Raw genomic sequence first — 15,787 nt, forward strand, 5'->3', positions numbered from 1 at the left:
AGCAGGGGTCAGGTCACCAGGAGCTGGAGTTACAGCTGTGAGCTGCCATGTGGGCTCTAGAACTCTAACCCGGGTCCTCTGGAAGATCAGCCAGTGCTCTTAACCACCAAGCCATCTCTCCACCTTACAAACTTTATTATTTATTTTTTGTTCTGTTCTTTTTTTTTTTCAGAGCTGGGGACCGAACCCAGGGCCTTGCGCTTCCTAGGCAAGTGCTCTACCACTGAGCTAAATCCCCAACCCTATTATTTATTTTTTAATATTTAATTTTAAAGCCAGGCATAATGGGGGCCTACATAGTGAATTCCAGGACACCCAGGGCTATGGAGAGATCTTGTTTAAAAAAAATGTATATGTACATGTGTGCGAGTATATGGGCACCACGTGTGTGTTTGAGCCTTAGGCGTCAGCAGAGGAATCAGATACCCTGGAACCAGAGGTACAGACAGGTGTGAGTCACTGTGTGGGCGCTGGGACTCGAACCTGGGTCCTCTGCAGAGCAATAAGCACTCATAACCACTGAACCATCTCTCCAGCAGCGTTCCTGTCTTGACAGCCACTTTGATTGCAGTAAGGTGGAATCCCAAAGCAGGGTTATTTGCATTTTCCTCATGGCAAAGGATGTTGATGGCTCCTAAAACTTTTTTTTTTCCCAGACCTGGGGACTGAACCCAGGGCCTTGCACTTGCTAGGCAAGCGCTCTACCACTGAGCTAAATCCCCAACCCCCCTAAAACTCTTTATTGGTATTTATTGGCTTGGTGGTGATTGCCCATTGCCCCAGCTACAGGGGAGGCTGAGGCAGAGGGATCATACTGAGCCCAGGAAGTGTGGACTATAGCGGGCCATGTTGATTGGGTACCAACACTAAGTTCAGCATCAACATGGTGACCATGGAGTTGTCTAAGGAGGGGCGAACTGGCCCAGGTCAGAAACAGCAGGTCAGCACGCCGTGCTGATCAGTGAAGACATTTATCGGCCTCTTCTCGTATTTCTTCTGGAACTGTTTAGTAACCCATTTTCTGGTGGGCAGTTTTGTGTTTAAAGTTTTGCAGTTTTTTGTACACTCAAGGTAGGTGTTTTTTGTTCCTAGCTAGATACTGACTGCTGACATGTGGTCGGCAGAAGTTTTCCCTGGTCTGGGGGCCGTCTGCTCATCTTGGTGGCTGTTTCCTTTGCTCTGCTGAAGCTTTTGAGTTTGGACCGTGTGTCCCTTGTCATTCTTCGGGCGATCTAGCTCCTGTGTTGCTGGAAGGCCACTCTGGAAGTTTCCGCCTGTGCTTGTGCCTTTCCCTTTTTTTTTTTTTTTTTTTGAGACAGTGTCCATGTACCACTGGCTAGTGTCCAGCTCACTGTGTAGACAAAAACAGCCTGGAACTCAGAGTTCCTCCTGCCTCTAGCTTCCCAGAGCTGAGATCAAGGCCTGCGTCACCACAACTGGCCTGGCCTCTGCCTGGCCCTTGAAGTTCTATATATTTTGCTCTAGTAGTTTTTAATTTTTTTTGTTTGGTTTGGTTTTAAGATTTTATGCATATTATATTATATATATTATATACTGTAGCTGTCTTCAGACACGCCATAAGAGGGCATCAGATCCCATTGCAGATGGTTGTGAGCCACCATGTGGTTGCTGGGAATTGAACTCAGGACCCCTAGGAAGAGCAGTCAGAGTGCTCTTAACCACTGAGCCATCTCTCCAGTCCCCATCTGTCCCAGCAAATACTTATAGGATGCGTTACATATACTGATTTGCATTTTGAAACCAATCTTATATCTCTGGGATGAATACAACTTAGTCATGATGACCTCTTAAAATAAGAGGTGTGTTTTGCCTGTGCACCACATGTGTGCAGTGCCGGCAGTGGCCAGAAGAGGGCAGCAGATCCCCGGGAACCAGTGTTTCACAGATCATGAACTACCTACCATTTGAGTTCTGGTAATTGAACTCAGATCCTCTGGAGGAGCAACCGATGTTTTTAACCAATGAACAATCTCTCCAGCCCTAGCTTTTTTTTTTTTTTTTTTTTTTTGGTTCTTTTTTTTCGGAGCTGGGGACCGAACCCAGGGCCTTGCGCTTCCTAGGTAAGCGCTCTACCACTGAGCTAAATCCCCAGCCCCCCAGCCCTAGAGCTTTAAGTCTTTGTCTTACTGAAATGGCCAGGTTGTTTTGAACTCTGTCTACTAGTGTGTGTGCAAGTGCAGGTACACATAGGTACCCTTGGGGCACATACAGAGGTCAGAGGACAACTTGTGGGAGTCAGTTCTTGACTTCCACTCCACCATGGGCTACAGGTCTTGAACTCATGTCGTTGGGCTTGCAGAACAAGTACTTCTAGCCACCAAGCCACCTTCACTAGTTCTTTTTAGTTCTTTTTTTTTTTTTTTTTTTTTTTTTCGGAGCTGGGGACCGAACCCAGGGCCTTGCGCTTCCTAGGCAAGCGCTCTACCACTGAGCTAAATCCCCAACCCCCACTAGTTCTTTTTAAATGACCGCTTATTTATTCCTGTGTTTGTGTGTACCTGTGTGCTCTTACCTTCCACCTCACATACAACTTCAGGAAACCTTCCTCATTTTCTCAGTGTCTTCGATCTGTGATAGATGTTTATGGGGGTACAACACAGCCTACTGTATACAAATGTCTGCTGCATGTTATAGCTTTGAGGGTGCCCAGCACACTGCCCGCACGGCCTCATGTCCCCAGTGATAAAAGTATCTGGTTTGTTTGTTTGTTTGTTTGTTTGTTTGTTTTCTTTTTTTCGGAGCTAGGGACCGAACCCAGGGCCTTGCGCTTGCTAGGCAAGTGCTCTACCACTGAGCTAAATCCCCAACCCCCACCATTTGTATTCTTAAAAGGACAATTATAGCTGAGAAACAAGACAAAATAAACACTAAAAACCAGCCTGACAAATGGTGGCACACACCTTTAATCCCAGCAGGCCAGAGGCGGAGGCAGGCAGATCTCTGTGAGTTTGAGGTCAGCCTGGTTTACAGAATGAGTTCCAGAACAGCCAGGGCTACACAGTCTTGAAAAACTAACTAACTCACTAAATAAATAAATAAATAAATTGAAATAAACACAACAATAAAAAAAATCCCAAACCAAACCAACCAACCAACTAAACACTTGCTATGTGGCCCAGGCTGGCTTCGAACTCAGAGTGATTCTCCTGTTTCAGCTTATGAGTGTTAAGATTCCAGGTATGAGCTATCATACCCAGTTTTGTTTCTTTTTCCCCATATTTTAATTTTTAAGGTTTTTATATGAGGTAAACTGTTATTTTAATTTTACATGGTACTGTGTTATGTGAGGAAAATTTCATACAATCATTTATTGTATCTTTCTTTTTTCCTGAAACACAGTCTTGCTTAGGGAACCCTGACTGACCTGGAACTTGCTATGCTATTCTTGCCTATGGATTACAGGTATAGGCCACTATGCACAAGTGTGTCCTTTTGTGAGGAGGAGGAGGATCGGAAGCAGCAGGAGCAGGAGAAGAAGAAGAAGCAGAAGAAGAATTAGAAGAATAAGAATAAGAATAAGAATAATAGAGGTGAGGGGGAGTTTCTGCTGCTGAACTTTGAGGGCAGATTTCTAGGGCCTGCTGGGAACAGGACTTCTAAAAAAACAAGTATGTCTGGAAGGCTGTGGTGCAAGGCCATTTTTGCTGGCTACAAGCGAGGCCTCCGGAACCAAAGAGAGCACACGGCTCTTCTTAAAATTGAAGGTGTTTATGCCCGAGATGAAACTGAGTTCTACTTAGGCAAGAGGTGTGCTTATGTGTACAAAGCAAAAAACAATACAGTGACTCCTGGAGGCAAACCAAACAAAACCAGAGTGATCTGGGGAAAAGTAACTCGGGCCCATGGAAACAGTGGCATGGTTCGTGCCAAATTCCGAAGCAACCTTCCTGCAAAGGCCATTGGACACAGAATCCGTGTGATGCTGTACCCATCCCGGATTTCAACTAATGGAGAGTAAATAAATAAAAGTAGATTTGTAAAAAAAAAAAAAAAAAGAAGAAGAATAAGAAGAATAAGAAGCAGCAGCAGAAGCGGGAGAAGAAGAAGAAGCAGAAGAAGAATTAGAAGAATTAGAAGAAGCAGAGGAAGAAGAAGAAGAAGAAGCAGAAGCAGAAGAAGAAGGAGGAGGAGGAGGAGGAGAGGAGGAAGAAGAAGAAGCAGGAGAAGAAGAAGCAGAAGCAGAAGCAGAAGAAGGAGGAGGAGGAGGAGGAGGAGAAGGAGAAGGAGAAGAAGGAGAAGAAGGAGAAGAAGGAGAAGAAGAAGAAGAAGAAGAAGAAGAAGAAGAAGAAGAAGAAGAAGCAGAAGAAGAAGAAGAAGAAGAAGCAGAAGCAGAAGAAGCAGAAGAAGAAGGAGGAGGAGGAGGAGGAGGAGAGGAGGAGGAGGAGGAGGAGGAGGAAGAAGAAGAAGCAGGAGAAGAAGCAGAAGCAGAAGCAGAAGCAGGAGGAGGAGGAGGAGGAGGAGGGGAAGGGGAAGGGGAAGGGGAAGAGGAAGAGGAAGAGGAAGAGGAAGAAGAAGAAGAGTTGGAAGAAGGATTGGAAGAAGAATTAGTAGGAGAAGAATTAGAAGAGTTAGAATAAGTAGAAGAATTAGAATTAGAAGAAGTAGAAGAACTAGAAGAATTAGAAGAAGCAGAATTAGTAGCAGAATTAGAAGAAAAGAAGAAAAGAAATTGGTTAAGCTGAGTAGATGACTCAGTGTAAGAGAGTCTGCACCCAAGCATGACGATCTGAGCTCCATCCTACAGCTCATATTTATGTCAAGGTAGATGTGGTGGTACGTGTGTAGCACCTGCAATATCAGGACCTCTACTGTAACAAGAAGGGTTTGGACAGAAAAATAAGCCAGAAACTCATGGGCCAGGCAGCCTGGACTATATGCTGTGCTGTGACAAACCAAGACACCCAGCCTCATCCGGGTGGATAGCTCAAAATTGTCCTTTGACCTCCACACGAGTGCTATGATTGTGCGTGCTTGCACTCACACACCTCTACACAAACAACTGGTTGAGGGGATGAGGCGATAGCTCAGAAGATAAAATGCCTGCTGTGTAAACAAGTGGATCCGAGTTCAATTACCAGGGCCACAGAAAAGTCAGGCATAGTTGAGTACCTGTAATCTCATTGCAAGAGACAGAAAGCTCTCTGGGGCTTGTCAACCAGCCAATCTAGATGACTCACTGAGCTCCAGGCTCTCTGAGAGATCCTGTTTTTAAAAACTAAGGTGGAGGGGCTGGGGAGATAGATCAGCAGTTAAGATCAGAGTTCAGGGGGTTGGGGATTTAGCTCAGTGGTAGAGCACTTGCCTAGCAAGCACAAGGTCCTAGGTTCGGTCCCCAGCTCTGAAAAAAAGAAAAAAAAAAAAAGATCAGAGTTCAGTTCTCGGCACCCACACTGGGAGCATCATTGGCCTGTAGCTCCAAGGTAATCCAACATCTCTGGTCTCTGAGGGCGCCTACAATTTGCACACACACACCCACGCCGACATACGCCTAATTTATTTATTTGGTTTTATGAGACAGGGTTTCTCTGTGTGCCCTGACTGACCTAGAACTCTCTGTAGACCAGGTTGGCCTTAAACTCAGAGATCTGGCTGCCTCCTCCTTCTGAATGCTGGGATTATGTGCCTGGCTCGCATATGCATAATTTAAAATAAAATAATCTTTTGGCTGGGCATAGTGGTGTCCAACTTTAATCTCAGCACTTGGGAGGCAGAGGATATATATATATATTCATATGTATATATATATATGTATATATATGTTCCTATATATGGACATACCCCCATGTAGACACATGTGTAATTAAGAATAATACAAAAAAAAATAAGGTGAAACAATTGAGGAAGACATGTAATGACTACCTCTGGCCTACACATGCACATATGTGTATACGTGTGCACACAAACAAACATACAACACACACACACACAAATGAATTAAAAAATTGAGGGGTTGGAGATTTAGCTCAGTGGTAGAGCGCTTGCCTAGCAAGCGCAAGGCCCTGGGTTCGGTCCAGCTCCGAAAAAAAAGAAGAAGAAAAAATTATTTGAATCGGCTAATTTGGTCCAGGCTGACCTTAAACTCAAAATCCTTCTGCCCCCATTTCCCAAATGCTGGGCTTATAGCCATGTGTCACTGTGAGGGTTATTTTTCATTTTCAGGTTGACTGGAACAAGAGAAGCTTAGAGGATTGGTGAAGCAGACTTCCTCGTTCGTCTGACAGAGCATGATGTGGAAACTTCTAGTCAGGTATGCCAAATGATGTTTTGCTGGGGCACACAGGTGAAAGGATTTTTGGATATAGCAGACACGTGAAAGGACCCACCACAGAGGAGTATAAATACGACCCCACAGACAGTGGGAGAGGAGCACTAAGCATTGGTTTGCTCCGCCTCACTATTCTTTACTCACGTATTGGTTCGCCTATACAGAGCCTTGTTGAGCTCAACTTGTCATTAACACCGTCAGTGAGAGAAACTCACCCATGAACTGTTCCTGAGGTTCCTACATCAGCTTGCTGCTTCAGCGGCCAAGCCATGTTCGGACTGTCCTTCTGTGGGCCGCTTTCCTTTTCTGCCTACATTTTGGGTCTCCCCTACAGCTCTGAGTCTGTTCCGTCTCTTCTACCCCATGTATCTCCATCTCTTCTTTCCCTCAACTCTCTCTTAGCCTCTGGGAACCTGGAAGTCCCGCCTCTTTCTTTTTGCCCAGCCATTGGCTACTGGCATCTTTATTGATAGGTCAAAAACCAATAGGGAGTTATCAGATCAAAGCGTCAGAACTACTCTTCTGCAAGTTTTTCGCTTCTCCTTGATGGCTCCTGGCCAAGGAAAAAGAAACTTTTGGGGGCCTACTGAACACCAGCTCTAAATTGATAGCTACTGAGGGGTAATCTGAGCAGCACTGTAGCCCTCATAATTAGAGACCTTCAGAGGTCAGGTCATCAAAACTCAGTGTGTCCGGAGGACTGTGACCTCATCCTGCGGTTATTTCCTCAGTCCCAGAGTGCGTATGAGAAGAGCCATACTTAACATGTGGCAACATTCCTTTATTTACTATCTAACCTATGGCGGCGTGAGAGGCTGTTTTCGGCAGAAGAGTCAAGTGGAAGCCTAGACAGTATTGTGTGTCTGGTAGGATCGGAATGATCAGTACTACCATTCAGGATTAAAGCTTTAATCCTTTACGTTCCTATCTTGGACTGTGCAGATCTTGGAGAATGTTACTCGATATTGTGAGCTTAACCAGGCGATGACCCCAATTTCAACTACTGTACCAGATGTGGTTTCCTTGCCTGAGTTGATTAACTTGGTATGCAGGCACTGATCTGGCAAATGACATTTTTTTTTTTTTTACATATGTGTCTATAAGGCGTACCAGAGGTGGTCTGCTCACAGCTGGCCAATGTCAAGAATATACCTTCACTGACCAACCCCAGAGACGCAGGGATCTCTGTGTGTTAATGAGACTTTCAGGAATCTTGAGCACTTTTCTCTCCCACAAATTATTGCTCTGGGCCATTATACCGATGTCATCATGCTACCACACGAGCCAGCCAGCAACCACTCCAGACTTTTAGGTAGAGTACTTGTGGTGGGAAATAAATCCAGCTACGTTTCAAGGCTCCCCTCTCTCAGTGAAGTGCCTAGAAGTCCGGTGATGTCGTGTCTGCTGAGAGTTTCTTGCATCTGGCCCTTTAAGCAAGAGAGCAGCACAACGGTTAGTTGGTCTATTTGAATTTTCGAGGCAGCAGATTCCTCACTTGGGTATGTCACTCCTGCCCGCATACTAGGCAACTTGTAAGAATGTTGCGAGTTTTGAAATCTCCTCATTATTTTGCTGTGTGTGAGCGCAGGTGCTCTTGGGCCCTAACGTGTGTGGAGGTCAAAGGACAACCCTTGAGGGTAGACTCTCCCGCCAGCTTGTAAGATTTGGGGACCACAAGATATCAGGCTGCCCCCTTGCACCTCTATCTGCTGTGACTCTTCTCATTGGTTCCCCCTTGCAATGTTTGAGTAAAACTCTGCCATTTCCTGAAGATAACTACTTTCCCTTTGGAAGAGAGCTCTTGGCCAGTTATTGGGCCCTTAGTGCAAACTGAATGCTTAACCATGGGCCATTAAGTTACCATGTGACCAAAGATGCTCACCATGAACTGGCTGTTATCTGATCCACAAAATCATGTTAGACATGTGCAGCAGCAAGCCATCATCAAAAGTGTGTGTGTGTGGGTTGGGGATTTAGCTCAGTGGTAGAGCGCTTGCCTAGCAAGCGCAAGGCCCTGGGTTCGGTCCCCAGCTCCGGGAAAAAAAAATAAAAAAAAAGCGTGTGTGTGTGTGTGTGTGTGTGTGTGTGTGTGTGTGTGTGTGTGCATAGTGGGCCCAAGAAAGGCCTAAGAAAGGCCTGAGGCTCCAGTGAGTTTCTTTCTTTTTTTTTTTTTTTCTGGTTCTTTTTTTCGGAGCTGGGGACCGAACCCAGGGCCTTGAGCTAAATCCCCATCCCCTCCAGTGAGTTATTCACAGTTCTTACTCCTGCATTGATGCCGTAAGGAGCGTGCCCTGATCAGCTGACAGAGGGAGAAGGCTAGTGACTGATTTGTGGTGGTTGTGCATGTAGGTGAGCACTACTGGGAAGTTAACAATCCCAGCATTAGAGCTCATCTCTGGAACATCCCTAAAGGACAGTGTGAGGGAAATCCTCATAGCGGGCAGAACTTTGGGCAGCGCATCTGGTCGTACATTGTACTTAGAAGGAAAAAAATGGCCTGATGTGTAAGTATACAGATTTATTACATGTGGCCGATGACTTGGGTGGATGGTCAGGGACTTAGGGAAAACCGGTGACAGCACAGGGATAGCCCTCTCCAAGTGGGGAGAAGACATGAAGATATTTGTAACTTTAATTTTTTCAAAGCCTATTTTTAATGATGGCTCTTAAATGCTTTAACCTCCCTTTTATCCCACCACCCACCAGAGGTACTGGGAGAAAAAGGATATGGGGAAGTGGACTTGTTTGGAAAGGTTCTTTGGAGCAACTCCCGTCTGTGTTGCCTGGAAATCAGCGGTTCAGTTTCCAGGTCTGCAGCGGCAGCTCGATCCACTCCAAAACACTTCACGGATACACCGCAGTCCAGTTTGTTAGAGTCAGGTAAGCAATAGCAGTGATAGGACCTAGCAGAGACAGCCAGGCCTCAGCCTCGGCTCCAGTCAACAGTGGGGACCCAGAGGGACAGAAGTACACCAGTAGAAGCTCTCAGCTGTGCCTCTTTCAGGGAAGCAAAGATCAACAAAGACATCAGACCCACAAGCGTAGTTCAGGCTGTCAAGTCCTATTTATACCCTCCAAACATCTTGCCTCAGGCCGTGAGCCTGTCTCAGCTGACGTCACTCTGACAATCAGCCTTAGTCTGAGGAAGTGGCAGGAAGCCTCAGCACACCACCAGAAGATTTTTGGGTGTTTCTCTCTATGAAGTCCTAACGAATGCAGCTCAACTACACAATGTAAAGCGAACTAATACATGCGTGTTGTTAGCAAAGAATTCTTCATCGTGTGTCCTTTCTTGTGCTTGCTTTAGCAGAACTTCTTTTCACCCCTGACTGCTTCAGCTAAACATTCCTTCACAAGTCTACCTTAGCCTTTCCCCTGTGTCCACTTCAGCTAAACTTTCCTTCACTTGTTTGCCCCAGCAAAACACCACCCAACTGACTTTCCAAAGAACCCTTAAGTTTCCACTTCAGATACTCATTCGTGTTTTCGTGTAAGCTCGCCAAAAAGTGAGCTCGACAAAACCAGCCTTTAATGAAGCACATAAGTTGTCCTGTTCTGTGGAGAGCAGTTACCCTCACCCACCCCCAGCCATCCTAGTCACTGCCTAATGGGCTCATGAACAAAGTGGTCATGGTGGCAGGAATTAAGTTTTTCAAGGCTTAGCAATATGCACTTTGTAGTGGTTAAAGTGAAGATGGCCTCCATAGATTAATGTAGTTGAATACTTGGCTCACAATTGGTGGAATTGTGTGGGGAGATGAAGAGGTGTGGCCTCAGTGGGGGCGTGGGGCCTGGGGGGGGTTCAAAAGCCCACATTTCCCAGTTAACTTCCTCTGCCTCCCTGCTGTGGATAAGAGTATAAGGTCTCAGGTACTGCCCCAGGTCCATGCTTGCCTTCTGTCGTGTTCTCTGTCATGATGGTTATGGTCTCTAATCCTTCTGCAACATGAAGCCCCAGATTACACATTTTCTTTTATCAGTTGCCTTGGTTAGTGGATTAGAAAAGTAAATAGAAAAGTAAGACAGATTTCTCCTCAGAAAGGCAGACTTGGCTATGACTGGTATTGAGTGAGTAATTTGTCAGCAGCAGAGGCCAAAGCCTGAACTCTGATGTGGTTTCATTACCTCAGCAGGGAGTTGACTACACAGGACCATTTCCATCATAGAAGCAGCATCCCTTAGCCAAAAAGCATGGACTTATGGAACTACGTGCCCCCTGTCATGATATTTCAAACAACGTCGTTTTTAAGGAACTTATTTTACAGTCTGAGGGGAAGAGCGGTGGGCTTTTATGGTCACGGAATTCACTGGCCTTACCAGCATCTGACTTCACAGGATCACTCTTTCCATCTTGAACCACAGGAGTTGTAGTTACTTGCACAAGAGTCTCACAAGATTGGTGCTACTCAGTTAGATTTCGAAAGGTGGTGGGGAGGGTACGCACCCCTGTCTGTAGGATATATGATCCACTAACAATCGCTGTCAGAGAGGAGACTGTCCTGTTATGGCGTGGAGGCCCTTACGTTGTCTCTGTTCTAAGTTATTTTTCACTCAAGCTCTTATAATCAATCTCAACTAAACTCAATGGTTTGCCAAGCTGGACGTGGTGGAGTTCTTTGTCACCATTCTCTCATCCAGAATTAGCAGAAACAGACTCCTCAACACTCAGTGCGTGGACAAGATGTGAAAGAGCGAAGGATAAATTTGGGAGGATCAGCTGCCCTGTTTGTACTATGAAGAATAATAAGTCAGGAAAACAGAGGCTGAGCCATCTAAGGGTGGGCGTGTGAGCAGTGCTAACAGGGCCTTCCTTTGCTATGTGCTCTAGGATGGCGTACTTCCTCGAACTGCCTCTGCCTCAGATGATCTTCTTCTCTGTACTTGGAGATTAAGTATAACCCAAGGAAAAATGTTGGGAGCCTGGTTCTCAAACGGCGAGCTTGTGATGGTTAAGTTTGATTGTTACTTTGACTGGGTTGAGATGCCTAGGGAATTGCAAAAGTGCTCTCTGGGTGTGTCTGTGAGGACATGTCTGGAGAGGACTGAAATATGGGGCGGTAACTGTGGAGAAAGGCTCACCGAATGTGGGCAGTGCTGTCCAGTAGGCCAGGGACTCATGACACAGAAGCCGAAGAGGAGAATGCCAGCCAGCAAGCATGGCCTCCATCTTCTGCATCGAGTGCTTCTACTGCCACATGGACTCACAGCAGTGCCTCCCATGGAAAACCCAGGCCGTCCGTGAACCCGGGACAGAGTCACCATTCTCTCTCATTCTGAGGCTCCCAGCTTCTTGTGCTGTGCAGCAGCTACAGAGTCCTCTGGGTCTGCAGTGTGTAGATGGCCACTGTTGAACTCTGTAGCTTCCACTAATGTAAGTAAAGTCAAGCTAGTAGATTAGTGTGCACATAAACAGACACATACACACACACACACACACACACACACCACACACACCACACAACACATACACACACACACACACCACACACACCACACACACAACATACAACACACACAACACACACACAACACACACACAACACATACAACACACATACATACACCACACACACCACACACCACATACACACCAGACACACACCACACATACACACACACGCACACCACACACACACACCACATACACACCACACACACTCCACACACACCACATAAACACACACGCACACCACACACACACACCACACACACACCACACACACACATACACACACACCACACACACACACCACATACACACCACACACACTCCACACACACCACATAAACACACACACACACCACACACACACACCACACACACACCACACACACACATACACACACACCACATTAACACACACATGCACACCACATACACACACCACACACACACACCACACACACCACACACACACACACACCACACAAGCACATACTTCTTCCTGCTGAGTACTAGGATTAAAAGCAAGCATTATTACAACCAAAATAAAAACAAAATCTTCTTTTTTTTTTTTTTTTTGGTTCTTTTTTTTCGGAGCTGGGGACCGAACCCAGGGCCTTGCGCTTCCTAGGTAAGCGCTCTACCACTGAGCTAAATCCCCAGCCAAAATCTTCAAATAGAATAAGAAGCTTGGTATGAGCCAGACAGTGGTGGCGCACACTTTAATCCCAGCACTTGGGAGGCAGAGGTAGGCAGATCTCTGAGTTCAACGCCAGCCTGGTTTAGGGAGAGAGTTCCAGGACAGCCAGGCTGCACAGATCCTGTCTCGGAACCCTCTACCCCTTAAAAAGCTGAATATGGTGGCTCACACCTGTAATCTCAGCCCTCAGGTGTCTGAGGCAGGAGGATTGCCATGAGGTTCGGGTTAGCCTAGGCTACAAAACGAGACCTTGTCTCAAAACAAACAAACAAACTCCCCCCTCAACAACAACAACAAAATAGACACTTGCATTTTAACGTCTAAGAAAGACACAGGTTGTGTAAGTTTATTTTCAGCATTCAAAGAGCAAAGGCAAAAGAACCCTGTGAGTTGGAGGCCATGCCGGTCTACACTGTGGAACAACAGCACAGCAGATGGCGTCTGGGGAATGACACCTGATGTTGTTGACCTCTAGTCTTTACACTCAAATGTGAATGCAAACCTGGCTGGGCGGTGGTGGCACATGCCTTTAGTCCCATACTTGGGAGGCAAGGCAGAGGCAGGCGGATCTCTGTGAGTTTGAGGCCAGCGTGGTGTACAGTGAGTTCCAGGACTGCCAAAGCTACACAAAGAAACCCTGTCTCAAAAAACATAAAGAAAAAAGAAAAGAGGAGGGGGAGGAGGAAGAGGAGACAGAGGAGGAGAAGAGGAGGAGGTGAAGAGGAGGAGGTGTAGGAGGGAGAGGAGGAGGAGGAAGAGGAGCAGGAGGAGGAAGAGGAAGGGAAGAGGAGGAAGAAGAGGGGGGGGAGGAGGAAGAGCTCTTGTCTCTGCTCCGTCTTTATCCCTGCACATCTTGTAGGCAGGACAAATTTTGGGTCAAAAGTTTTGTGGGTGGGTTGATGCCTCCCTCCCTCCACTGGAAGTCCCAACTGGCCACAAGAGGTGGCCACCTCAGTCTTTATATTCCCAGCTGCATGGAGTTTCAATTGGGGTCACCCGCATAGACTCCTGGGAGCCTCCCCCATTCCTGGTCTCCAGCTAGTCCCAGAGACGCCCCCATAGATTTCTGATTTCTGTTCTTGCCCAGCCCCTCCATCTGTTCCCCATCTCCGCTCCTCTCCACACTCCCCCTTACCCAGTTCCCCACCTCCATCCTCCTCTGATGTCTCTACCTCCCTTCTGAGCAAGACTCACGAATCCGCCCTTGGGTCGTCCTGACCACCCTCGGGTGTGGGTTGTAGCATGGCTGTCCTGCACTTTCTGACTATTGTCCTCTTATCAGTGAGTACATATGTCGCATGTCTTTCTGGCTTTGGGTTACCTCGCTCAGGTTTATACTCTCTAGCTTCATCCATTGGACTGCAAATTTCAAGATGTCTTTTGTTTTAAATTGCCGACTAGCATTCCATTGTGTGAATGAACCACATTTTCTTTATCTGTTCTTCAGTTGAGGGACAGCTAGGTTGTTTCCAGTTTCTGCCCATTACGAATAAAGCTGCCATGAACATAGTTAGGCACGTGTCCTTGTGGTATAGTGGGGCATCCTTTGGGTATATGCCCAGGAGTGTTATAGCTGGGATTTGGGGTAGAACTATTCCCGATTTTGTGAGGAACCTGCCAAATTGATTTCCAGAGTGGTTGTACAGGTTTGCACTCCCACCAGCAATGGAGAAGTGTTTGCTTCACATCCTTGTCAGCATGAGACCCATCATTGCATCGTTGCATAGAGTCAACTCCTGACACTATCAATGACGCTCTGCTATGCTCAGACAGGAGCCTAGCATAACTGTCTCCTGGGAGGCTTTACCCAGCAGCTGACAGAGGTAGATGCAGGAAGCAGAGAGCCACAGCCAAACGTCAGGTGGAGCTCAGGGAGTCTTGTGCAAGAGTGGGGGAGAGCATTGAGGGGGCTGGAGGGGTCAAGGACACCACAAGAAGGCCTACAGAGTCAACTAACCTGGGCCTGTGGGGGCTCACAGAGACCTAACCACCAACCAAGGAACATGCAGGGACTGGACCTAGGTTCCCTACACGTTCGTAGCTGATCGCTGCTTGGTTTTCATGTGGGTCCCTGACAATTGTGGCGGGGCTGTATCTGACTGTTGCCTGCCATTGTTCCCCTAGCTGGACTGCTTGGCTGGGCCTCAGCAGGAGGACATTCACTCGGTCCTGCTGGGACTTGTTGTCCTGGGGCAGGGTGGTACCCAGAGGGGGCTTCCCAATCCCTAGGGAGAGGGTAATGGGGAGGGATTTGCGGGGGTGGGACTGGGAGGAGAGGAGCAAGGGATATAAAGTGAATAAATAAAATGAATTAATGGGAAAGCGAACAAGTGTACTCTCCTACCCCATTTCTCCTCCTTAATCTATTCTCAAATCACCAAATGGGTTCTTCCAAATGTTTTGTGTGTGTGTGCGTGTGATGCATGTATTGCATGTGTGATGCATGTATTGCCTGTATGTAATGTATGCATTGCGTGTGTATGTGTGTGTGTGATGTATGAAGTACATTTGTGTCACTGTGCATCTGTAGTTGGAGGACAATCTTGGGTGTCAATTGTAACTTCTATCTTGTTTTTGAGATAAGGTCTCTCACATTTTGTTCCTGTGTTGTAGAATCCACAGTAGCTGGCCCGTAAGCTTCCAGAGGATTCTCCCATCTCAGCCTTCACCACAGGACACATGGCCCGCTCAGCTTTTCCCATGGGTTCTGGGGAGCGTAAACTCAGGTAGGTCATAAAGTTCCTGTGCTGCTTTTATGGGCTGAGCCATATCCCCAGTCTCTACATGAACCCCTGTGATGTCTTCTCTGCTCACTCTAACCACATCGTCTCTCTACTGGTCCCCGCGATCTCAGGCACAGCGCTGCCTTAGGGACCTCTGCAGTCTGGTTGGTTTTTTCTAAGTATTACCGGTAATCTCTTTCTAATCGCTAAACAGGTTAAGAAGAAGTATTTAGTCCAATCTAGGTACATGACAGGCTGAAAACGAGCAAACATGCAGACTACAGTTATTCATTCTAAATATCACCTCAGGATTCCCAATATATAATTTTAGAACCTGCCCTTAATAGGACCATTATAAGTAAAGGAACACCAGGAACTTTATTAAAGGCGGATTGGCCATACATCTATAAAACATGTTTTTAGCCTTTGGTGTTTTTTTTTTAAACCGTTTATATAATTAATTGATCCAAAACCCTCTTCTGGTCTCTGTGGGCATCCGCACACAAGTCTCTCACACAGGCACACAAATATATACGCAAAAATTAAAAACAAATCTTAAAAAGTAACTTTATGTCAGGTGTGGTGGCACAAGTCTGTAAACCATGTTGAGGCAGGAAGACTGCTGGAAGTTTGAG

General features: G+C 46.5%; 1 pseudogene across 1 annotated transcript; it reads left to right on the forward strand.

Annotated features, from left to right (window-relative positions):
* The first annotated feature begins 3,553 nt into the window (after positions 1 to 3,553).
* Positions 3,554 to 4,016, forward strand: Rpl35al2 (ribosomal protein L35A like 2; annotated as a pseudogene). The gene has a single exon (XR_015623389.1). The product of XR_015623389.1 is annotated as a ribosomal protein L35A like 2 (transcript).
* The last annotated feature ends 11,771 nt before the right edge of the window (positions 4,017 to 15,787 follow it).

This window comes from Rattus norvegicus, chromosome 6 (assembly GCF_021556685.1).
Source record: "Rattus norvegicus strain SHRSP/BbbUtx chromosome 6, alternate assembly SHRSP_T2T, whole genome shotgun sequence".
Lineage (NCBI taxonomy): Eukaryota > Metazoa > Chordata > Mammalia > Rodentia > Muridae > Rattus > Rattus norvegicus.